The sequence below is a fragment of the Mizuhopecten yessoensis genome, unplaced genomic scaffold, assembly GCF_002113885.1.
Source record: "Mizuhopecten yessoensis strain PY_sf001 unplaced genomic scaffold, ASM211388v2 scaffold4615, whole genome shotgun sequence".
In the NCBI taxonomy this organism is placed as follows: Eukaryota; Metazoa; Mollusca; class Bivalvia; order Pectinida; family Pectinidae; genus Mizuhopecten; species Mizuhopecten yessoensis.
Window position 1 is genome coordinate 77,808 of NW_018405635.1, and position 24,523 is coordinate 102,330.

Here is a 24,523-nt window from a genome sequence, read left to right on the forward strand (position 1 = left end):
CACACAGAATCCTAACAACACTGACAAAGGTCAAGGTCAGATTTGTTGACCTTACGTTGATTCTGGACTTTGTTTTAGACTCAGGTTTCATTTCATAATTATACTATTGAATTGAATCAAATAGGAATAGATAGGGGCAAATTGTAAAATGATAATTTGTTCAAAAATGGTGTGGCTTCAAAAGAGAAAGGGGGGGGGGGGGGTAAAATTGTTACAGACCGCACTATTACCTGTAAAAGAAATAAACAGCGATAATGGTTTTTTTTTAATTAAATGGTTTAAAAAATGCTAGTTGACTTAATAACCAAAACTACATTAGTTAAATTGCCAACTGTTCACAAGTTTAAATGACAGACTTCTTTGATTTGCATTATAATTTAAATAGAGTGCCAACGTAATTTCCATAATACCTTCATATTCAAGTATGTCATCTCGTCAATGGTATTCAGGTTATTACATGGGATAAGGTGAGGAGCAGAGTCCTGATGTAGCAGACTTAGAGTTAATATATTCAGGGCCACATGCTGAGCTTGTACCACGCAGAATAGTGTCAGCATTATTCATACATAGGAGGATTCTAGTCTGAGACTGCATCAGAGGGGGTTAATCAAGGCCAGATTTCTGTCCTTTGTTTTAGACTGCTTTCATTTCATAACTATTCTATTGCGTTGAATCCAATAGGAATTGGACAACTGGTAATGCTGCCTATATAATACAGGTCTTGTCTTTAGCAGGACACACCCTGTTTTAATATTAATTATGAACCTTTATACATATAGACATGTATATATCACAACAAAACACTGCAAAACTAATAGCACACACACTCTCTATTATATTTATATCACTTATACATCTATTTCATCAATGGCAAGGTCTTCAGTTTTAAAAATAGTTTTAAAAAATAAAACAATATTATGTTCACTTATTCAAAGTTTTGAACAAGATTTGTTTGTCTCCAAAGAGTTTATTATTAGCCCATAGTATATGACCCATCAGCCCTGTGATTGGTTGTAAGTTTCAATTGTTTCAATTGTGACGTCACGCCTAGGACAAGTACATGACGTCACAGGCTTACGCACTGGAGTCAAAATCGTGGCTTTTTACATTTCAAGGTTGCATGAAAACTGTCGTTTTACACGAATAAATGCCACAAATCTTGATTCAAGTCACAAATTTTTCATTTTAGCTTGCCAGAGGCAAAATAGAAAAATTCTTAGACTTGTTTCATAAACCTCATATGAAATGGAAACTCATGTAAGATCATATATATATGATTTCTGCTAGACCATTGAGTCGGGCTGATGAAGTTTATGAGACATCTCCAGTGGTAAATGTCAGCATGGAAGGAAATCACTTAGATTACAGATAACAATGATAGTGTACAGACCAATTCAATAACAGTACAACAGTCAAGATAAGTTTGATATGAACTTTTGATATCGACAGAAACATTAAACTTTGGACAACTGTGGTCTGATAGCCAGTCTATATATCCTATATGTGCTTGACCTGTATTGTGAGTATCTGTATACACATACACAACATTGGTTAACCCACTTCCTCATCTGCATCTGTAGCATTTCTATTTGACGCTATGTTTATTTTGTTCATGGTAATGTATATTAGAAATATAAGCTATCACCTTGCCACTTTTCTGCATGTACATGTCTATGTATGTATTTCACTGTTTTGCCTTCAAACTATTTTGTAGCTACAAATGTGCAAATAAAATTTTGAATTTGAATTTGAATTTCAAAATGTTAAATATAATTGGACAGAGACCTACGAACAAGAGTTTAACACACAGAGAAATGTGGTCTACAAGACAACACTGAAAACTGTGAAAGATTCAACTATTCAAATACATAGAAACTTCAAAGAGTAAAACATGGAGTGTCGGTGTATTTTTTTTCGTCCATAGTTTATGAATGATGTGCATTTGACCGGAGGGGATGCTCATGGTTCGGGGATGATGTCACAGAGCTGTTGACAGTGTCAGCTTCATGTGTCATGTATAAATACCTTAACTCAGTCACCCCTACAGAATTACACTGGACTTGCTCAGTCATTGATTTGGTAAGGTTCAAATGTGACTTTAGGGGTGAATGGGTTAAAGAATGGAGTAGAATAAGAGATATTACTGGGACAATTTAAGACATTTTGAAAATTTTGTTTGAATTGCACAAACTGAAATGTTCTGACTTTAGTTTTATATAACACACTGAACAACACATACTTACCTATTTACAGCCCATTTTGTTACTCTAGCTAGGATGATCATCTTCTAACCTGATTGAAAAGACAACTGAAAATTATAAGATAAGGAAACTAAAAGTTGTAGAGAAATTAAATTTGACAGGAACAAAGGAATGGAATGGAAATTGAAGATCAAGACAAGATGTAAAGTTAGATGATACCCATAATGTTTAAACTGGATACGACTCACTGACTGTTTAACCTGGATACGACTCACTGACTGTTTAACCTGGATACAACTCTCTGACTGTTTAACCTGGATACGACTCACTGACTGTTTAACCTGGATACGACTCACTGACTGTTTAACCTGGACACGACTCACTGACTGTTTAACCTGGACACGACTCGCAGACTGTTAACATGCTAAATGTTCCCTAGACAGTGAATGTACTTAACATTTAGGGTGTACTCTTCAACTGTTGTATGTATATATATACAATATAAGTAATTCCTGCCCTGCCAGGTAAATTAGGTTACCATGGTGACTTTCCACTAGACTGATTCCTGGCCTACTGTTTCAGGGACTCCGAATATCCATTTGCAACCCTTGGCCCTAATGCCTATAGTCATACGAGTCTAACATACCACCTTTATATGGCTACATAAATAATATAACCTAGTGCCATTTTTTCCCTCTAGTCTCCTCATTACATTGGGTCAACAACCTTCACGTTCTAAAGGGGGACACTTAGTTCTAGATGAAAAAATAACCAGATATATTGTTTAATATTTCGACAGCAAATCTTTTGTTGATAGAAGACATGATAGATTAGGTAATGAGATGTGTAGACAGTCATTGTCTGACAAGATAAACACTATACAGAAACAAAGAAAATAAATTGTCGGTAAATACAGGTGTTGGTAACTACAGGTGTCAGTAACTACAGTTGGCAGTAACTACAGTTGTCAGTAACTTAAAGGTGCCAGTAATTACAGTTTCTTCATGTATCAGTTACTAAAGGTGTCAATAATTACAGGCGTTGGTAACTAAAGGTGTCAGTAATTACAGGTGTTGGTAACAACTGTAACTTCAGAAGTCATTAAATATGAATGTCATTTTCTCAGGTGTCGGTAACTACAGGTGTCGGTAACTACAGGTGTCAGTAACTATGGAAACTACAAATTACTGCAGTTACTTCAGGTATCATTAAAAACAGATGTTAGTAACAATACGTGTGAGTTACTGCCACCGTAATTAACAACAGATGTTAGAAACAGTATGTGTGAGTTACTGACACCGTCATTAACAACAGAAGTTAGTAACAGTACATGTGAGTTACTGCCACCGTTATTAACAACAGATGTTAGTAACAATATGTGTGAGTTTCTGCCACCGTCATTAACAACAGTAGTCAGTAACAGTATGTGTGAGTTACTGTCACCGTCATTAACAACATTAAGTTCAGGGGTCATTAAATATGGGTGTCAGTAAGTTCAATTGTCAGTATGTACAGGTGTCATTATCTACAGGTGTCATCAAATAGGGTGTCAGTAAGTACAATTCTCAGTATGTACAGGTGTCATTATCTACAGGTGTCATCAAATAGGGTGTCAGTAAGTACAATTCTCAGTATGTACAGGTGTCATTATCTACAGGTGTCATCAAATAGGGTGTCAGTAAGTACAATTGTCATGTAAAATTAAGGTATCTTTAAATACAAGTGTCAGTATCTACAGGTGTCATTATCTACAGGTGTCATCAAATAGGGTGTCAGTAAGTACAATTGACATGAAAAATTAAGGTATCTTTAAATACCATTGTCAGTATCTACAGGTGTCATTATCTACAGGTGTCATCAAATAGGGTGTCAGTAAGTACAATTGTCAGTATGTACAGGTGTCATTATCTACAGGTGTCATCAAATAGGGTGTCAGTAAGTACAATTCTCAGTATGTACAGGTGTCAATATATACAGGTGTCATTAAATATGGGCGTCAGTAAGTACAATTGTCAGTATGTACAGGTGTCAATATCTACAGGGGTCATTAAATAGGGTGTCAGTAAGTACAATTCTCAGTATGTACAGGTGTCATTATCTACAGGTGTCATCAAATAGGGTGTCAGTAAGTACAATTCTCAGTATGTACAGGTGTCATTATCTACAGGTGTCATCAAATAGGGTGTCAGTAAGTACAATTCTCAGTATGTACAGGTGTCATTATCTACAGGTGTCATCAAATAGGGTGTCAGTAAGTACAATTGACATGAAAAATTAAGGTATCTTTAAATACCATTGTCAGTATCTACAGGTGTCATTATCTACAGGTGTCATCAAATAGGGTGTCAGTAAGTACAATTGACATGAAAAATTAAGGTATCTTTAAATACCATTGTCAGTATCTACAGGTGTCATTATCTACAGGTGTCATCAAATAGGGTGTCAGTAAGTACAATTGTCATGAAAAATTAAGGTATCTTTAAATACAATTGTCAGTATCTACAGGTGTCAGTATCTACAGATTATGATTTTAGGCTGATTTTATTTCATTTCTATGGTGACTATTTTACATACCAGGCTAGCCAATAAGGGTAGTTTGATAGTCTGAGACTAGTGAAATCTCAAGCTAGACTAGTGGTTATAGAAAAAGCTAGCTAGATTGACTCTTGTCAATATTTGATATTATCATGTTGAATAATATTTAGTTAGGGAAATTTGCACACAGACTACTAAAACCTGACAGACTAGTTGTTTTTAAAATTAATTTCTAGCCCTGAAATTATGAAGTATCTCTACGGAACAGGACACTACCACATAAAGTCGCTAATCTAACGTGTAACTATACCTGTCAGATAAAGTGTTATGTAACTATACCTGTCAGATAAAGTGTTATTTGCTAATCTAACGTGTAACTACACCTGTCAGATAAAGTGTTATGTGCTAATCTAACGTGTAGCTATACCTGTCAGATAAAGTGTTATGTAACTATACCTTTCAGATAAAGTGTTATGTAACTATACCTGTCAGATAAAGCGTTATTTGCTAATCTAACGTGTAACTACACCTGTCAGATAAAGAGTTATGTGCTAATCTAACGTGTAACTATACCTGTAAGATAAAGTGTTATGTGCTAATCTAACGTGTAACGATACCTGTCAGATAAAGTGTTATGTGCTAATCTAAAGTGTAGCTATACCTGTCAGATAAAGTGTTATGTAACTATACCTGTCTGATAAAGTGTTATGTGCTAATCTAACGTGTAGCTATACCTGTCAGATAAAGTGTTATGTAACTATACCTGTCAGATAAAGTGTTATGTGTTATGATCTAACGTGTAACTATACCTGTCAGATAAAGTGTTATGTAACTATACCTATCAGATAAAGTGTTATGTAACTATACCTGTCAGATAAAGAGTTATGTGTTATAATCTAACGTGTAACTATACCTGTCAGATAAAGTGTTATGTAAGTATACCTGTCAGATAAAGTGTTATGTAACTATACCTTTCAGATAAAGTGTTATGTAACTATACCTGTCAGATAAAGTGTTATCTAACTATACCTGTCAGATAAAGTGTTATGTGCTCATCTAACGTGTAGCTATACCTGTCAGATAAAGTGTTATGTAACTATACCTGTCAGATAAAGTGTTATGTAACTATACCTGTCAGATAAAGTGTTATGTGTTATAATCTAACGTGTAACTATACCTGTCAGATAAAGTGTTAGGACCATGCAACGATCTCTTCCTGCTAAGGATATTTGCTGTACACTGAGGGTGATTATTCAAAATAGTCAATGATTTGTAGCCACTATGGTTTTGTTTGATGAGACTTTCCAGGGTGTGTGTTGTGATGTCTGGTATGGGTTTAGAGATATTTAAAGGGGATATCGTTGCCTTGTAAACAAAGTTTAGTGCCTGTAGTCTGTTTATGAATAGCATTTTCAAGTTCAAAAATACTTTTATCTGGTCAGTTAGACCATTTCCTAATGCTAATACGTATGTAGGAGATGGAGGTGATATCTAGAAGGTCTGTTACATTTGTTGTAATGGTCAATCTTACAGGGTTTATTTCTCACAGTTTTCAGGTCTAGTGACAGTGCTGCAATAAGGATGCATTAATGAACTTATTTGTGAAGTTATGTTTCATTGAAATATTATAACCTTGAAAATGGCATTTACATTATACTGGTTTAAACCAGTGGAGTACTAGGTACCACCTGATAATTAGATAAGATAGAGGAATGCTGGCACTTCATACAGGTGGGTCACAAGTGGCTGACACACCTGAGCTTTGGGCACTTTAGTACCTGTCCAATCACCTGTAGTAACATGTTACAGTAAATGATGAGCTGAAACTGCCCAAAGTTCACCGACTGTCACTGGTACCTAGCATAGTCACATGTCCTGTTACCTATCGGTGGGCTGCTGTCGTAGTGAGACAGCCCAAAGTTCAAAGACTGCTCAACCTGTATCAACATGGCACGGAGCTTCTGTTGAGGGATTGACTGGCTAGGTGCCCTTGGCTCTGCGGCTTTGTCATACTGATAGCATCCATACCCTAGCTATAGGCCGTGTTTGTGTGTCGTACAGAGACAGGTAAATGGATAGGTGTATAGACCCAAAGTAAGGCTATTCTGATCATCTTGGCACAAACTTATTTACACCTGAGAGTTTTTATTGTTGGTGGATCCTGGTGCTGCGAGTGGAGGTGTGGAGTGACTGTGTGTAGATAGACTATCATATACCTGTACTTCACATCGTCATTAAACCTGAAACAAATCGGTGCATGCTGCAGGTCACAGGGTTCAACCAAGTTCTATCAGATACAGGTGAAACGTGTACCCTATATATCTTCACACAGATAGACAGCTACCCAGCTATCTATTTATAGATTTACCTGTACCTTACCTGCAGTGACACTAAGGTATCAGTACGAGATAAGGCCAGGTAGGGAGTTTTTCTCATCTCTTGGGAGGAAGGAATTAGCCGTATACTGCTGTGGCTATTTACTAGCACGGTGCCTGCTATCAGTGAACAGCACTGTTGACTTTTGAATGCTGTATGTATATACATACACATGTAATTAAAGGACCACTTTAGACATCATTATTACCATCATGGAGACATGCTGATGGAATACTTTCAGAACACTTATGAATGGTTAGCTACATTATGGACATAAATTAATAATAAATCATACGACAAGGGCTCTCAAAGTGGAGAAAGTTTGGATAGTTTTATGGCTATAGGAGCAATGTCAACTGTTCAGGTATCGCAGCCCATATAAAGCTGAAGACTTTTAAATACGGCATTTTTCTGCTAGAAGCACTGTCAGATTGTCTCGGTATTAACGCCTGTAGGAGTGAGAACATTTAAATAACAGGTATCCTGCAAGGCTGTGTCTTGGTGAGAGAAGAACTCCGTGTTTTACCTTTATCCCCACTGCCTGACATTCTTTGATTGGCATTCAGACCGGCGAGGAGGGAATATTAACACCAAGTGCCATTGTTGGCTAGGTGCTATACACCGACAAATTCTTTTAATGAGACAATCCTCTGTGGTAGGGCCGTTGACAAACTCTGTGTGCCAAAAGATTGGTCCTACTGCCGACATGCCAAAACTCACCTAGGCTGCCCTGCTGTGTCTCAGAGGAAAAAACTTTTTATAATCATCACTCAGGCGAGTCATTTTATACAAGACGGCCCAGTGACTGTGATTGGAGGAGAAATCTCTCAGAAACCTGAAGGCAACTGGTTTTCTAGGCTTCTAAAAATAATCCGGTGAATTGAACTCGTATTATTGACTGAAGTATGTACCATGTTAAGTGAAGCAAGCCAGCAGGCAAGCAGACAGTATAAAGATTGGCACCCTGCATACTTGTCGTCATATGGGACAATTTTTTATGTGGAACACCTTGTTTGCGGCTTTCTTGACTTCCATTGGTTGACGTAATCAGGTATCGGCAGGAATCAGGCTGTGTCATCGGGACAACAATACACACACACATCATCTCCCACTCTCACAGACTACCTCTACCTGAGCTGGTGCCACAGGCAACAACAGCGTAGCAGACGACAGTCACAACCTGAGATCCGCCTCATTTAATTGGAGAAAGTTGACAGATATTTCAAAGAGTATGGTGAGTGTTACTTTAACAAATAACACTTAAACAAGTTTTCTATTTTTTCAGTGAAAGTTTTTGAGTTATCAATACTTTTGTTCAAAACTTTTGTATGAGTTTTGTGTCGGTTGTTCTAAGAAGCTCATATGGTTCTACCTGAGTGGGTTTCCGGGCTGTAGCTGTAAGATTTAGTACATACAACAGCGATGAACCTACCTGTCTCCTATACATATATATTCACGACAGTACTTAGGTCTTCTGGTTCAATAGTTCATCATCTTTCGCTATTACTATTATCAAAGACATTTTCTGTTCTTTTGTCAGACAATGTGTTCGTGTCTGAAAGGAAGCAGAGATCCATTATGGTGACAAGTGCCAAAAACTTGCCCTAGCCCTATAGAAATGCTGGGTATGTGGGAATGCCTGGAGAGGGCTGAAGGTCTCATGATCTCTATCAATTCCCAGGGCTTCAGGTGCCCATGGCTCTTGTTTGTTTAGCTCTACCAATCAGCTCCAGGACGGATAAAAGGTCTTTTCCGCTAGAGTTATTGAAAGCTTTCCTACTTTGAGCCCCATTTTGGAGAGTTGTGTGGAGAGCTATGGCTGGCTTTATTGTAGATAATCCATATCCTGTATTTACAAAAAAAAAAGAGTTGGTGACAGTCTGGGAGTGAGGGTTTGTCATACCTGTAATAAATAGTGTTGGTTTCCAGAACTGGTGGTTTTGGCCCCTGGAGTCAGTTCCTGTCATAGAGAGAGGGTGACTCACATACAAAATTGGCAAATAAAGCCTCATATTGAGTCGACGTGACTTGATTGTCAAATCCATGCTATCAAGTTTTGGATTTCAATTTTTATGACTTTTCAATTTTGATTTAGCTTTATTGTAGTAAAAGGTGACAACTTTTTTCCTAATACTAGTATTACTTTATGAAGCAGCAGCTAAAACTCCTTTAATGCACCTCAGTCTGACGTGGTACAGTGGAGGTGTAGCAGACGACACCTTACAGAACGAGCTGGACTTTTTATGTATTTCTGACAAAAGTCCAGATGTTGGGTGGAATGGTGTGTGTCTGTTGGTGTGTAAGAATGTTAATGAAACCAGATTCTCATCAGTTTTCTGAAATTATACACCGGTCGGTGTATTTAAAATTAACAGATTTGGAAGGTGGAAATTGTTCACATTTTTAGCCAGAATTTACATAAATAATTTTGTTGTTCAAGGGTCCATCACGTTTATTTTGTACCATTATGTAAGTATAAATCTTCAGGTGAAGCAGAATTAGACTATTTTTAATGTGTCTAATTATTACAAACTCACTGAGGTATGAACAATTCTCAGTACTAAATAAGATCAGTTTCTAATTTGGTTCTAAGACTTACAGTTGTGGAGCATGCACACCCATGTAGGATTAATTAGCTTTTAATTATGTGCATTACTATTCAGGGGGAAAATTTAATTATATTTGCTCTTTTAACCAAAATTTGTCATAAAAGATTATTTTTGTATAGTGTGTTACAATCAAGATCCAGGATTTCCTTATGAAGTGAAAAATAAAAACAGTTATAAGTTCTGATAACTGTGTATTTAAGGTACTAACTGGGGAGTGTTAGTACCTGTGTGTTTTGGTACTAACTGTGGAGTGTTAGTACCTGTGTGTTTTGGTACTAACTGGGAAGTGTTAGTCCCTGTATGTTTTGGTACTAACTGGGGAGTGTTAGTACCTGGGTGTTTCGGTACTAACTGGGAAGTGTTAGTACCTGTGTGGTTTGGTACTAACTGGGGAGTGTTAGTACCTCTGTATTTTGGTACTAACTGGGGAGTGTTAGTTCCTGTGTATTTTGGTACTAACTGGGGAGTGTTAGTTCCTGTGTATTTTGGTACTAACTGGGGAGTGTTAGTACCTCTGTATTTTGGTACTAACTGGGGAGTGTTAGTACGTGTGTATTTAAGGTACTAACTGGGAAGTGTTAGTACCTGTGGGTTTTGGTACTAACTGGGGAGTGTTAGTACGTGTGTATTTAAGGTACTAACTGGGAAGTGTTAGTACCTGTGTGGTTTGGTACTAACTGGGGAGTGTTAGTACCTGTGTATTTAAGGTACCAACTGGGAAGTGTTAGTACCTGTGTGTTTTGGTACTAACTGGCGAGTGTTAGTACCTGTGTGTTTCGGTACTAACTTGGAAGTGTTAGTACCTGTGTGTTTTGGTACTAACTGGGAATTGTTAGTACCTGTGTGTTTTGGTACTAACTGTGGAGTGTTAGTACCTGTGTGTTTTGGTACTAACTGTGGAGTGTTAGTACCTGTGTGTTTTGGTACTAACTGTGGAGTGTTAGTACCTGTGTGTTTTGGTACTAACTGTGGAGTGTTAGTACCTGTGTGTTTTGGTACTAACTGGCGAGTGTTAGTACCTGTGTGTTTCGGTACTAACTGGGAAGTGTTAGTACCTGTGGGTTTTGGTACTAACTGGGGAGTGTTAGTACGTGTGTATTTAAGGTACTAACTGGGAAGTGTTAGTACCTGTGGGTTTTGGTACTAACTGGGGAGTGTTAGTACATGTGTGTTTTGGTACTAACTGGGGAGTGTTAGTACGTGTGTATTTAAGGTACTAACTGGGAAGTGTTAGTACCTGTGGGTTTTGGTACTAACTGGGGAGTGTTAGTACCTGTGTGTTTTGGTACTAACTGGGGAGTGTTAGTACCTGTGTTTTGTACTAACTGGGGAGTGTTAGTACCTGCAGTATGTTACCTTCATATGAATTTATTATCATTTGTTTTAACACAAAAGCTAATTTTATGGGTAAGAAATGTGGTGCATCTCACATACCAGAATATGTTGTGAGCATTGGGACGTCTTGTGAAGTTTAAATTACAACAGATTATAGAGAAATCCTGTTACGAGTTTTCAACTTTGAAACTAGAAAATCAGGGGTACTTTTTGTCATACCTTAGAGCTGTCTCAACAAAAGTCTCAGTCGCTATATTGAAGGTTTTGTCCAGGTAAACCATGTTTATGTGTGGTAGTGTCACAGCAATTCCATATAAGGGAATAGAAAGTACCTTGAAGTAGAAACTCTGACCTCGTATTGGAAGCCTGACCTTAAGGTAGAGCCTGTGACCCGATATTTATTGATTGACCTTGCAGTAGAAACTCTGACCTCGTATTAGTAGCCTGACCTTAAGGTAGAGCCTGTGACCCGATATTTATTGATTTACCTTGAAGTAGAAACTCTGACCTCGTATTGGTAGCCTGACCTTAAGGTAGAGCCTGGGACCCGATATTTATTGATTGACCTTGAATTAGAAACTCTGACCTCGTATTGGTAGCGTGACCTTAAGGTAGAGCCTGTGACCCGATATTTATTGATTGACCTTGAAGTAGAAACTCTGACCTTAAGGTAGAGCCTGTGACTCGATATTTATTGATTGACCTTGAAGTAGAATCGATGACCTTTAATTGTCTGATTGACTTTGAGGTAGAATCTATGACCTTATATGGGTTGATTGACCTTGGGATAGAAACTAATACCTTATTTCAGTTTTCTGGCCTCGCGGTAGAACCAGTGACCTTGGACTGACTGTCTGACCTTGGGCAACACATTGGAATGTACCTGGATACTTTTAATAATAGTTAATTTTCCTTATAAAGAGACTTTTAAGGGCTATCTATACGGTTGACAACTAGCATTGTTGGAGACATCAAGTGTGAGAACTTATATACACCTATCTGTCCGGTGAACATTTATACAGTAAGCTATTTGTCACAGGATATAGGGTATTTTGTTTAAAAAAATTGGAAATTCACACGATAGACTGAAAGAACCAAATTTTCAGTAATATTACTTAAGTGTATTTTGTTGATGGCAATATACCTGTGTATAATTTTGCTTTGTCATTTGTAAAGTGCTGATGCACCATCCACTTGCATGGTGTTCAGTGTTCCATCTGTACTGGAACAGGTTCAGGATGTAATGGAGTAAAGTTAAAAAAAAATGTCAAAAATTGATATTTTCTTGATAATCATCTTAATCCCAATTTAAAAAAAGTTTTAAACCCAGATCTTATGGTGCACCTCTACATGTTCGTGAAGGCTGAGGTATAAATGTTTATTGGTGATGAGAGGTGTACAGCGAGTCCCATTGAGGCAGGCCTGAGGGATAAATGTTCATTGGTGATGAGGTGTACAGCAGAGTCCCAGTGTGGCAGGCCTGAGGTATAAATGTTCATTGGTGATGCGGTGTACTCCCGCGAGTCCCAATGAGGCAGGCCTGAGGTATAAATGTTCATTGGTGATGAGGTGTACTGCAGCGAGTCCCATTGAGGCAGGCCTGAGGTATAAATGTTTATTGGTGATGAGGTGTACAGCGAGTCCCATTGAGGCAGGCCGGCCAAACTTTCTCCCTGAAAGTCAAGGGTCTTGACAAGCACTGAGAACTTTCTCAGGTATTCCAGCGTGTTGCTATTTGTCAGAAGGGATCCAATTACTTCTTGACAACAGAACCGTGGGCTGTATATCAATCTAAATTACCTTTATTGGGGAGAGAGAGATGGCTGGTCACACCATTCTGTTGGGCAGGTACACTATATCTCGTTTACCTGTGCATGACAGTGAATCCCAACCAGAACCCGGTATACAATTAATGCCCTCTTTGTCTGCGAGAGCTGGAAACCTCAAAGGGTGCCTTTGACGGTCTGAGCCAGCCGAATAAAATTGATCTAATGGAATAAATCATGTTAGATGACTTTGAGTGTATCATCGGTACACCCAGTCAGTCTAGTTTATAACCAGTGGCCCATTTTTATTGGGTACTGTAAAAATTTGACAGGGCCAGGCCATTAGTCTGGGAAAATGGCAGTTCCCATTCAACAGGTGGGAAGTTATAAAATCATATTTCAAATCCTCGCATTCAACGGTGGGATCAGCATAAAAGTTTGTCTCTGGTGGGACGGTAAGGCTGCAGTTGTCGTGTTGGACAATTACTAATGGGCATTTACATGTCTCTCTCCGGACAGTGGTCAGTGCATGGTCAGCTCAGAGTGACAATACTTAACGATGATAAATCAAAATTGTGACGGGTATTTGTCTAAGAATTCATTTCCTGAAAAAGATGGGATATCCCCTAAAACAAGGACATACAATGTCTCAGAGGTTATGTCAAGGTCAAAATCACATAGAATTGTAGATGTCTTTGTCCAAAGAAAAGTCTCAGACTAATACACAGGAAAGTCTGTTTAGGATCAGATTTCAATATTCATCAGACTACAGGAATTTCCTGTAGGTTTCAGACAGGTCTGTTCTAACAATGGACAAAACCTATTCTAGCACCTCTGGCTGCCAGAGATCTCCGAGTTAGATAAGTATTTAAAACCAACGCCTAGAATAATTGTGGGCTTTGTATTGGTGACAAAAAATAGAACTACGTTACCATCAGCCTCGCACAATACTGAGTGTAAACTGGCACCGTGAAATTCTAGTCGCCCAGATACAGCCCAACAGTCAGCTGCCTCTATGTACCTAGCTAACAGTCTTTGATATACAAGGCAGGATATCATTGGTCGACTTCATAATCACTAAAAATCCTGTGAGGTGTCCAATTCAAAATACAGTAGATTTAATTTCTTCCTCTTGATTTAGAACAGAATATACCTATATAGCCTGCAGTCTCGGAGGCAACAGTCTGTCCCACGAAATATTATTTCTTGGTTTGCAACAGCTATTAGTAATCTTAGATTTCAGAATTCATAGAATTATTCAAAAATTTAAGAAAATAAAGTTTATGAATTTGCCTACTTTTCCAGAGACAAACTGGTAAGCATAGAAAATTGAGTTTAGAATTTTGAAAATTGGGTGGATTTTCAGTCACACTGTCAAAACCATTGTAAAAAAAATAGCAAATTAAAATAATTTTCAGTGTTTTAGAAGTATAGCAACTGTTTCCTAGTTGTTAGTTTAACTGTTTAAAACAGTGCTTATTTCTTCAGCATTTACTTTGAATGGTTTATCATTGAGATTGTCTACCAAAGAAAGTTAAATAAGGATAGTTATTTGAGAATTTATTAAGAACGTCTGTCAAGTAAAGAAAGTTGAATAAGGATGTTAATAGAGAATTCATTAAGAATATTCTATAAATTACTCCAGATTTTTTGCCTGGAGCTATAACAATAATGTACCTGTGCCCTGCCTGTTCTAATGTTCAAAACAAGATTCTTTGTAACTACGCCTTTTTTCTGTCTGCCAGGTAAGGTACTAAATGTTATTGACAAAGTTTTGTATGCGTCACAGGCACATCTGACTAATCAGGTAGTTTTTCAAGTCTTGATGGATAAACAACCATCATTTGGTTGGCATACCAATAGAAATGTAACAGTTATTTCAGGACTTGGTGGGGGAACAGAGAGCTGTTTACAGGACTTGGTGGGGGAACAGAGAGCTGTTTACAGGACTTGGTGGGGGAACAGAGAGCTGTTTACAGGACTTGGTGGGGGAACAGAGAGCTGTTTACAGGACTTGGTGGGGGAACAGAGAGCTGTTTACAGGACTTGGTGGGGGAACAGAGAGCTGTTTACAGGACTTCGTGGGGGGAACAGAGAGCTGTTTACAGGACTTGGTTGGGGAACAGAGAGCTGTTTACAGGACTTGGTGGGGGAACAGAGAGCTGTTTACAGCCCAATGAACTGGGAATATGCGACGCTATATATAAGATCTGGTAGTGTTAATTCATCAGCAGTGTTGTAGAAATGGACTTTCTTTTGAATTCTGACAAGTAAAATGACAAATCACATCACTTAATGTTGAGGGAACTTGTAAAGCTTCATTAAGAATCTGAGGTTTGCCTCTAGTGGAACATCCTGTGTTTCAAGTCTACAGGTAAACCTGATAGATTAACGTATTCATTCTTCTTCCATTTTGTGTAAATTTACATGAAATTATTGATTCTATGTATTGGCATATTCAAGCAGTATATTTGATTTGCCTTGAAATCTGTTCCGGGCACCTATCGGAATACAAATGCTGCATTTGAAGTAATTGTCCATCACACCAGCTGTGGCCATGCAGAAGTCATGGAAACTTAATACCTTACATTTAAATAGATCGATGATCAAAAACAACAATGGGTGACAGTCCTCTCAGACCAGCAGGCGGAAGAATGATCAAATTCATGTCGGCAAGTCATGGATAATATTTCAAAAACTGTACCACGAAAGCTGCTACTTCTTTACCAGTTCTCATCAAAACTAATAAAAAATCAATGAGAAATTGATGCTTGTCATATAAATTGGTGGTTATGACCAGGATATGTTGGACATAAATCAAAAAGATTGTTTTATTTTGATACAATGAACTCATGAAATATTTCATATTTCATCTCTTTATCGTAAAAATTGTCGAGAACCTGAGGAATTAATTTTTATAAATACTGTAAAAGGCTAATTTTTATTTTTGTAACTCTGGTTTTTAAATCAAATTCTTCAGCTTTGATGGGATTTAATTGTTCTTTTTAAGACAGTAATATGTTAATTGCTCCTTTGTTTAAATTAATAAAATGTCTCAAAACTCATAATGAGTTTTTGATAAACTGTCTAATAAATTGTTTTTTATGAAACTAAACTACAGGAACTTGAACCAAAAAACCCACTCCCAGAGAAGTTTAAGAAATGTTGATTTTCATTTTTTGCCCCATTTGACATGGCATGGTGACGAGTATCTAGGTGCCCAGCTATAAATGTCATTCCTCAGGGGTTTGGAAGGCTCTCATAGATGTACCAAACTTTGTAGTACTTTTCTGATCTGTATTGCTAGACAACCAGACAGGTGAAACATGATAATTGGATTTTTGTATCTCTACAGGTGGAAATTGTTCACCTGTAATCTACCTGAAAAACGGAGCTAGGTTTTAGGGATATTGGGCAAGATGTGCCTGCACCTTTCAGTTGATAGGAACTGGTAGATAGGTTAGCTTATCATCTGTGTGGAATTCTTCTCCGACCTTATCATACAGGTGCAAAGGGGGAAAGTGTTGGCTGTGGGGGCCATTCCAAGGTCTCACGCCACGGATGGGGCTCACAGGTTCCCTTCCCAACCCACGCAACAGGCCGATCTCCCTAGTGAGGTTTTTACAGGATGTTTAGAAGTTCAACTAATTTTAAATACTTTAATAAAAAGGAGAGCATTCTTTGATATATTTATGTATTATAAATAAAAAGATGTACAGTAACTCCTGAAACTTGGATTCCTTAAATTAGGTTCTTTTTCTCAATAGCTGACATGTTTGTATGTGACTACGTTTTTGTCTCTTAAATTGAAGCAGTATATATATATAATGGTTTCTATGCAAAGTTTGGCCTGAATTTATTTAACACTTTAAGTATTGAATCTGATTGATGTCTCGATGCGTATATACGCAGTTATTAAAATTATATTCATAGGTGAATTCCAAATTTGACTTAATTACATGATCATTGTATTGTTTGGTTCCTGTATAAACCTGATGTTCCAGGAAGGTTTGAATCAAACCATAAAACATTGGAGATATGAGTAAACAGATACATTAACTTCTAAACCTTAGGATGATTTATCAAACAAATAAAATCTTCACCAAAAAAAAAGAAGATTATTTTCCATTGTGATTTGTTCTTTACAGTAGAGATCGTGTACGCTCCTTCAAGGCTGGTACAGCTATCTCTAGGGGCACCGACGCATCATAACCACTTTTCAGGCAAAATACATAAATTCTAGATTGACTTGAATTCAGTTAGTTCCCCATCTTGATTGAGTTGTCCGATCAGTCAGGTTGACAGGTAGCTGACACTGAGGTAATCAGGAATGCATGGCTCCCAGGGAAAAAAATCACCATATTTTAGCAGAATATTAGCACACCTGAGATTTGTGGAAGGTATTTTTCACTTTTGAGGACAGAAGAAGAAAAAACCCAGGTGTACTGTTCTATATACGTACGAAGTAAATCATTGATCTTTAGGCTGAAATTGTATCTGGTGCAATGACTTCTGTTTATTCTATATAAAACCATTTCTGTTATTAACAATTTCTATCATTTTGCAGTATAGGACTGTAAGTATTTCAACAAATGGGATAAAAAACCTGTTTTGCCAATAAATTCGTCAAAGTGATCATGATAAACAAGAACCAGAACTTCAGAATGAATTCACTCGACACAAAGACTAAGGTAAGGGTTCTGTAGGCGACATTCCCAGAGTGTTTGACATGCCTGAGTGGCGAGGTATTAGGAGACTTAATCAGTTACCATCCATCAGTCTGATTCTGTGTGAAGTTTTGGAGGATTTGTTGTTGAAAGTCATCGTTTGGTTGATCAGAGATGGATCAGTCTCTGACACTTGGACGTCGTCATTACTCGTCAATAAATCACAAATTCCTGATTTCTTTATCGATGTGCTGGACTCGGCGTTTGGTAATGATTCACTGTACCTACATTGTCTTTAACATCAGACCTGGTCTCCGTAAGGATAACTTCCAACACTTTTCAGTGGCATCTTCTGGTTAGCCCCCTTGTCCAAGTTTCCTGTCCTGCTACTGTGTCTAAGTTAGGTCATTTACGTTAGTTGTTATTTTATTAGGTCATTTACGTTAGTCGTTATTTTATCTGGGCCTTGAGTGACTCGCAGTGAACTGGACTGACACAATCCTTCTCTTGTTAGAACTCTTAGCTGTTGTTAGAACATAAAAAGTCCCCAATAAACAAATTCATCTTCAAATTTCAAAATATTCAGATAAAAATAATATTTGTTTGTTAAAGTTGATAAGAATCTGAGATTCAGCTGAGTCACCCTTTGACAGTTAATTCAAAAACCAATAAATACAGAAAATGAATATCTAATCTCGCCGTGCCGAGTGTGATTGATTAAGTAATGGAATTATGAAAAACAAATTGACAAGGTAATTAATTCAATTCATCTGCATATGCAAATAGCCTCTGTCAACTGATTTGGCAGTGTACCAGTGTTTCATATGCTTAAATTGATATAATTAGCTTTAGGTGAAAAAATCCATCCATATCCTTTGAGAAACGTTTTTTTGCATAGGAATTTTTTTTTATAGGAAAAGTGAGAGTTAAGATAAGTTTGAATTAATTAAGAATTCAGTTGATCATGTTCATTAGTTCTGTGATGATATCTGTAATACTGTGGCTGTAGAAAGGAGGAATGACAATTTGATTGTAAAAGAAATTTAGGGAAAATGTATTGCCATTTGGGATGATAAAATGATGTATATGAGAATTTTAAAGGTTGTGCTTTATTCCATTACCCTGCTGTCTGAAGTTTATAATTGTAGTCAATTAAGCAGTCAGTCACATATGGAGATTTTTTATTTCAGTTGGCATAGTCACAGTGTGCGAGTCTATTGGAACTGTAATTAGAAAGTAATGTTTGTGCCTGGTTTTCAGGCTTTTCACCTGGCTCACAGAGCAGTTAATGTGCTCAGTCAGGTGTTCCTTCAATACAGGTATACAAATACCTGTGAAAATTCTACCTGTACCTGGCTTGCACCTGACATTCATAGTAGTACTTAATACGATGTGCCTGCCAAATGGAATGAAGTTGTCGGAATCACCGAGATAACTGATTCCAAGGAACCCTCGGGCAAAATAAACAACTAAAGAGTTCTGGTGACATATCCCTGCCACTGACGCCGCGGCCAGGTAGGGGACTGTGTCGGTCAGAAGTCACAGGTAACTGATGGAATCTTGGTCCCTGGTTCTATCAGCGCTGTCGGCAGTGGACTGGCAGACACCATGTTTTATCCCGCTCCCGTCAAGTGTTACACTCCATCCCTCCCTTTGGAGTGTGATTAATATCCCTTATCTGCAATTTTCGTGTCCCACCTATACAAATCCTGGCTCACAAAGACTAGAGTTCACAGGATACTTCAAAGAACTAATTCTGTCAAAACTTGTTTTCCAATTTTATGTGTATTCCTAAGGGGATTCGGTTCTCTCACAGGAGAAGAAAGAGCACCGAAGGTAAAGGAACTTCAAGCTCGAGTTAGTCTAGATTTGTAGTATACACATAATTACATTCATTTTCACAGTCAGGATCAAAATTGAGATAAAAATTGGGATAAAATTCATGAAATCTCCAAGAAAAAAGAAAAAAGTTTTTGTACAATTGTCTCTGCAAATGTCCCTTTCAGTGCCTCAAAGGTAAAAAAAACGAAACGTTGGCATGTATCGGAGCTTGTCTGTTAAAACAGTTGCCACCGCTGGTCTGGACAGGAATGCCAGCACAAAGACCAACCGGAGACTTTCAATATGATATTACAGGCTTTTAAAAGTTGATACGAGTATATTAAATTCTTTGTCAGGCTATACAGAGTGAAGATATAACAAAGAGATCTTTGAAATGAAATAATTTGTCTTATGTGAGTGTAACTTGGCTGCACCTGCTGCAGACAACTGAGGAACTGGAGCATGTGAACTCTATATATAGGCTGCTGTACTAATACTGTAATGCTATGCTTTCTGCTGCATTCAAAGATATGCAAATTAATTCGGAGACATAGCAAATAAACTTAAAAAATCACTGCAAATCTGCTTGTCTGAGAAATATTTGAATTATTCAAATGTCATGGAAAGATTTGAAGACATGTTTATTTCAGACTTTTCGGTTGTAAGTGAAGTAAATTTCCAAGCAACAGTGAATTATTTGGGAATTCAGTTGTTAGCTGTAATATGGTATGAATTCTCAGGTAACTGTGAAACAGGCGAGTCTTCAAGGATAACAAAACTCTAAAAAACTGGATTGTCAGATTTATAAGGTTACGTAGGGTTCTAGCTGTTTTAGCTGCCAGCCAACATACTGGCTTGCTGATAAGACCGGGACCTGGCTGTGCATTTTGAATTATTACCATAAAAGTAGTTCACACACAAACTTGGGCGAGTGCCGTGTTGTCTGCCCTCTGGTGGTGAGACAGAACGTTGGAAGAAAAATTGTTGTGACTGTTTGAAGGTAGAGATTGGATGACCTCTCTGTCAACTCCATCAATTACATGGCCAGTGTGGGGATACAAAGCCACGATTGAGCTCCACAGAATGTTGCCACAATGCCGTTAGTGTAGGGTCCAGTCTGGCCAACATTGGCTTAGCTACATTGTACCTGTCTAAAATCTACCTGGCCCAATCTTCTCACCATTTCTATCAAATTGACACGTTGATCTAGGTACCTGTCCTCCATGTCTCCTGTTCAATTAGGCCAAAACATTTTACAGATTTCTAAAATACTTAATTCCGAATTCGGAGACAAATGTGTTTATGTCATTACATAGAAATGTATAGTAATTCTCGATCATTACATCTTGCAAATTGACTATCAAGAAATTTGCTATTGGAAAATAATACGTGCTAAATAGAAAAAAAGTATATCCATATGATTGTTTCATTTTCGTAAGAATTTACCTTTATATTAAAAGTCTGTACATTCATGAGAAAGAGGACATGAAATTAAAACAATAAATTTCCTCTAGAGAATTGATTTAATAGTTGATTGTACAAGAAATTCCAGGTGTTTGTCCACAGGCTATCACAGGTAACCAAATGTACCGGTAGAAACCCTCTGTCAGTAATTAATATGTACCGCTATATAACTCAATTATTGGGCCATATTGATAAAACGCAGATCTTTGAGATCTGTAAGCTGTTCAGAAATGGCCCAGTCGAACAGCTGTGATTGTCAACCAAGCATATTGACACGTCGTCACAGTCTCCTCTCTGTGGTCTCGGGACATTTTCATGGACGTGTCACGTTTTTATGGTCCAGTTCTTCCTCGTTATCACAAACAAATTAAAGATTAACAGTTATATGTGAGGTTATTGGATGAGCATTGTGATAAAAGAAAAACAACGTTTAAAACGGATCTGGAAAAAAAACCAGGACCTAATAAAAATCTGAAGCCGACTTTTAATATTATTGATTATGGTGACATTTTTTTACATTTCTAATTAACGAAATTTCCTTACAAAGTGTCAGTGTGGTTGATACTGAGATTTAACCGACCACCAATAGCCTAATCCATTTATCAGTGATTTGGTACGCAGGTAGTCTTCTCCGACCAGATAACCAGATAAAAGCTGTTCAGAATCTGTTTTGACATATTTCATGTGATGTTTGGTCGGGGAGTACTTGACAGGCGATGTGCCTGGGTTTTGACCTGTTTTAGAGGGTGGCAGTATTCTTAGTATTGATATTAGTATTTGATAATTCAGTGATTCGACTACACAGTACCAGTAGGTAAATCCCATGTTGTTTGAGTCCGTGCCAATTCTCACTGGACTTGTGACTTTGCCCGTTTTGAGTAAGATACCTGCATGCTTATCACACGGCCAGTAGATACAGATAGTATATCAGCCTGACTGGTTATCGGGATAGAGGGATGACATTTTTATCCTCTGATAATGTTCTCCCCGGTCTCAACCTGATTCCTCTCCGTCAAACTCCAAAGTCATTTGATGGTCATGTGACATTTGGAGCCGGGGACTAGAGGAGTGATGGGCCCGCCGTCAGTGCTGCTGTGTCCTGGTATTTCGTCGTCGTCGTCGGTGCCTGCTGCCCTGCGTTTGTTGTCCCGATTTCCTTCCTCTACTTACAACATGATCCTGCCAATGGTAATTGTAAAACTTGTGTCACTAGGGGTGTAGTGTAGTGTGTGACAAGTGTGGCCTTACTCTCAGGTTTTCACCAAGTTGCTGATGAAGAGTAAAGCGATCAGTAGTGGGCCAAGCATGTCTCTTAATCAGGTACCCACATTACTTGTATCAACCTCTCGATCAGTGATTGATTTGTAAATTATGTAGGAGTAACTGCTTCATTGTATTGAGAGTTCCTCATGTTTTACTTTATGATTGTTCACTGTTGGAATTTTAAATGTACTTGTTGAGTATATAAATCAATGCTCTTATAGCCAGTGTCGAACTCCTGTTAGTTTGTAATCTGTTATACCTGGTAATTTATATATAATAGTTATAAGATGTCTTTGAGTGGGGTCGGAGGAGCTGCTGGTATTTTTTAAACATCTAAGTACATGTACTTCAAATTTATGATTTTTTTCTTTTTTTTCTGATTTATTCATGATGCGATTCCTTTTCCTTAGGTAGTAACGAGATATATTTAGAGTCAGTTTTATTTCAACTCTTTCAGACATTGACAACATGGTTAGATATCACATATAATTCAGAATTTACTATTTTGATTTAGAGATATTTTTTATATCGTTATTTTTTTGTTACCTAAACCATGTTAGTTTTTTAGGGGTCGAGTCTTTGTCTTATAAGTCAAAAGTGTTCAGTGTGTTACGTTAGGACAATGGGAGTTTTTGTCTTAATTACAAAAACGGTATTTGGTAAACATGGGGATGTGTCATACTCTATCAATTAGACTTGGTGATAATGATTTGTGGGTGTACAAGTAGATTTCCTAGTGTGGTAGTTTTGTCATGATAACAATGAGATGACTTGGCGCTGGCTGTATATGTAAAGGAAGTGCTTACCTGTCTGACAGGTAAAAACACAGGTAAAAGTCTGCCTGGGGCTACCTGTACATAGTTCAATGGACGTGTAACAGAGGACATCCACATCACAAAACTCTGCTTATCTCAGAGTCACCATTGTCCCGAGGAACTGGTCCCACTGGAGAAGCAGTTTGATTGGTTTTTATGGGAGATACGGGTCATTTCAGGCTAAGATTCACTCAACTGTTAAAACATAGAACCAAATAAAAGATAATGATAGACATTTTCTGTCAATAAGGGCACTGCCTCGTTAAGAATTTATACCTCAAAGATTATTGTGGGCCTGTAGATCCACACTAATGTAATTCAACAGCCGCCTTTTATGCAGGAACTTCCTCAAACATGTTGCTGAATTATTTAGCCAGGAGGGTAAGAATTACAATTTGGTCATGCATGCATGAGGTAGTCATAGAAACTGATTGTCTTGTTTCATGAATTTTATTAGTAGTCGCATACATGTACCAATATGTGTTTCCTGTTTAATGATATTGTAAAACTTTGAAAAGTATTTTTATTATTAAAGAAGTATTTGTCAACTTTTTATAGACTTTCACTTTCAAAATGTGGCTTTATTTCTGGGATAACATTGGAACCTGCCTGTGTAATGGAATTTCATGACAAGGAAGGAAATATTCAAATGAAAATCACATTTTATCATAATTCAGAATGATTTATGACTTGAAGGTGGGTTTTTTGAAGTCGATACATTTCATTCACAGAGTAATTTGTAATATGTAAAATTGCCGTTAATGTGACTTTCAAGGGGAGATTTGAATATGTTAAGTTGAATATTTGATCGATTGTTATGATAAAAAGCTATAGAGTTAAGACAGATGAACACATGGAGTGTGAAAAATATTAATGAATCAGGGATTTACCATTGCGTAAATATTCTGCTGTTACGTTCCAGTCACGAGTATTGCGTTCCAGCCATTAGTATTACGTTGTGTAAATGATTTTTGAATTGTTCAGAAGCCCTATATATTACATCATAAATCTGGTTTTATATATCTGAGCCCTGTATTGTAAAAATTATATTTTCTGAATTACATTGTAAATATATATTCTGGTATTACCTTTCAGCCATGGGTGTTACGTTGTAGTGTTCTGTGAATTGTTCAGAAGCCCTATACATTACATTGTAAATCTGGTATTACGTCGGAGCCCTGTATTGTAAATGGTCTGGTATATATTCCAACCCTGAATTACATTGTAAATTTCCATCTTTGTGCTACATTATAATTATTCTTTGACTATTTAACCCAACATTACATTGTAAACTATTCTGGTATTATGTTCCAGTCTTACATTACATTGTAAATGTTGTATTAAAACTCTGCATTTAATTGTTACTATGCTGTATGTTCAGCAGAGAAGATCGTTGCTTCTGGCTGTGTTGTAACATATAAAAAGGTTGATAACAAATTATTTTAAAAAACACATTTAAAATAAAACCCTTTTTACTGTACTATTCAGCGGTTAAAGTACATGTAAGTTACACTGGTGTGTCTGGTTTTGTGAGAAGTTGGAACATATACATTTCATTTAAAAAAGTTGGAAGTATTTTACTGCTCATAAAATGCAATTTTCCTGTTTGTGTGTAAATTAGTCATTAGAGCAGTTGAGCCGAGTTTTTCCTACTGGTCCGTCACAGTAGAT

The 24,523-nt window shown here is 37.3% G+C and overlaps 1 protein-coding gene across 4 annotated transcripts in view; it reads left to right on the forward strand.

The window, feature by feature from the left end:
- Positions 1 to 24,523, forward strand: part of LOC110449447 — a 95,597-nt gene that overhangs the window by 58,401 nt on the left and 12,673 nt on the right. The window contains exon 1 of one of the 4 annotated variants that reach the window (XM_021496323.1): positions 6,919 to 8,346. The exons of 2 other annotated variants lie outside the window; for them this stretch is intronic. The gene's annotated coding sequence lies outside the window, so the exon portion shown is untranslated. Of the gene's footprint in view, positions 1 to 6,918; positions 8,347 to 21,826; positions 21,963 to 24,523 lie in introns of those variants that run through there. One more of the 4 variants, XM_021496324.1, reaches the window with a different exon arrangement.